The sequence below is a fragment of the Suncus etruscus genome, chromosome 8, assembly GCF_024139225.1.
Source record: "Suncus etruscus isolate mSunEtr1 chromosome 8, mSunEtr1.pri.cur, whole genome shotgun sequence".
Lineage (NCBI taxonomy): Eukaryota > Metazoa > Chordata > Mammalia > Eulipotyphla > Soricidae > Suncus > Suncus etruscus.
In genome coordinates this window covers 8872805-8874981 of record NC_064855.1, presented here as the reverse complement: position 1 = coordinate 8874981, position 2177 = coordinate 8872805, and the positions used below count along the sequence as shown (strand labels likewise).

The following is a 2177-nucleotide window of genomic DNA, read 5'->3' as shown; positions in this document are numbered from 1 at the left end:
GATGGAAGGACCAGCCCATGATATAAAGCTTATCACAAAGAGTGGTAAGTGCAGTTAGAGAAATTATTATATTAACAATGGTAATTCAATGTAATGAGTGAGAGAAATAGAATGTCTTGAAAACAAGGTGAGAGGGAGGGGAAAGGATTCATTGGTGGTAGGAATGTTGTACTAGTGAAGGGGGGTGTTCTTTTCTATAACTGATATCCAACTACAAATATATTTGTAATCATGGTGGGTTTTTTTGTCCCCCAATTTAAAATACAGACCAGGCAAAGGGCCTGGGTTGAGGTATATATGGGATGCATTTACTGTACCTCCTCTCTCTATACAGTCAGTGTAAAGAACACAGCCTGTGGTAAGAATTGGGAGGCTATAATCATTGTGCTTAAATAAATATATTATTTACAAAAATAAGAAAATCTTATTTTAAAAAATGACAGTTGTAGAGACAGAGGCAAATGGGGTCACTGGTGAAAGAAAGTGGACACTAGTGAAAACAGTGTTGAAACATTGAATGCCTGAAATTCCATCATGAATACTTTTATAATTTCATTGTGGACTAAACATAATTTAAATTTAAAAAAATCCTATTCAGCCTAAGTGAGAATAATAAGGTTAAACACAAAATAAGTTTCTTCACTAAATGTTTAATTGCTGATTAGTAAGTCAAGAAAAAGTAAAAGTTCTTACAGAAGATGTTATAACAGAAAAGAAAAACAGTTACACAGATGATGCTCAGGAAGCAAAGGAGCACTGAGGCAGGCACTAAGGGCCTTACTCACTTGGTTCTCTATAGTGCTGTTCTAGCCCACACAGTGGCCGAATTGACATGGAAAGCTCCATCCATCTTAGGCTCTTACAATTCCATGGGAAATAGCACTTTTCTTAGTTTACCTATTCAAATTTTCCAGTTTAACGGAGTTTTTTAATGCTATCATTGATGTGTTTTAATCTCACTTTGAACTTCCAGTAGCTTTGAAAAAGCCATCACTTCCACCTTATTCTAACCTTTTAATATGTGGGCTAAATGAACTCATTCAACTCAGAGCCTTTGTTTTTCATTTCTGTTAGGATAATTAAGTTGGAAAATTGTTATGATGCATTAACATATCCATATCTTGCTGGAAAGATAGCATGGAGGTAAGGCATTTGCCTATCAGGCAGAATGACGGTGGTTTGAATCCCATCATCCCATATGGTCCCCCGAGCCTGCCAGGAGCTACTTCTGAGCATGGAGCCAGGAGTAACCCCTGAGCTCTGCCGTGTGACCAAAAAAACAAAACAAAACAAAAACATATCCATATTCATAACATATCCATCTTCATATTCATATCCAAACCTATATAGGTTTCATACATATAGATAACTATAGAAAAAACACAAATCAATGGCTGGTAGACTTTGGGGTAGACTCATTCAAGTGAAGCAAATATAATGATAATTTATTTCTCTTATTCTAATCTAGATTTAATTCTTGTCTGTAGATCTTATTTATGCTTTATTAGATTCAATCTTGCAGGAACCATTCCTATTTCAAGGTCCAATATGTACACAGATTCAACAAATAGAATCTGGAATATAGCCCCAAACGATCATTACAATAATGAATGAATTCTACTGCTCACTTATTTATTTTTTTTTTAACAAAGAAGTGTACTAATTATTTCACAGATTTCTCTCCCAGCAGGGAAACAAAGATAATGTCCTCTCTCCTCTTAGACAAGTGCTTCCCCATTTTTTATATTTTTTGGGGGGGGGGGTCACACCTGGTGCCATTCAGGGGTTACTCTTGACTCTGTGCTCAGAAATCGCTACTGGAGGGCTTGGGGGACCATATGGGATGCTGGGATTTGAACCAACTCCCATCCTGGATCGACTGCATGCCAGGCAAACTAGCTACCGCTGTGCTATCTCTCCAGCCCCACCTCTCCATTCTTGTCCAAGAAACTCAAACATTCTACTGCAGCTCTCAGTGAGGGGATAGAGAACATTCAGTATCTTCTGCTGAAGTGGGAGTGTGGGTCACTGAGTATCTCTACAGTGTAGCAGAGATTCTCTGGGGGATATGGGACACTCAATATTTTCACATTCCAGTGCAAAGACACTGAATGTCCCACATTCCGACATCTCCACTCAATGTGAAAACATTGAGATGTTGGAATGTGGGACATTCA

At 37.9% G+C, this 2177-nt stretch overlaps 1 non-coding gene across 1 annotated transcript; it reads right to left on the bottom strand.

The window, feature by feature from the left end:
- Positions 1-242: 242 nt before the first annotated feature.
- LOC126016522 (small nucleolar RNA SNORA51) lies at positions 243-375 on the bottom strand. Its single transcript, XR_007498317.1, has one exon. It is a non-coding gene; the product is annotated as a small nucleolar RNA SNORA51 (small nucleolar RNA).
- Positions 376-2177: the final 1802 nt, after the last annotated feature.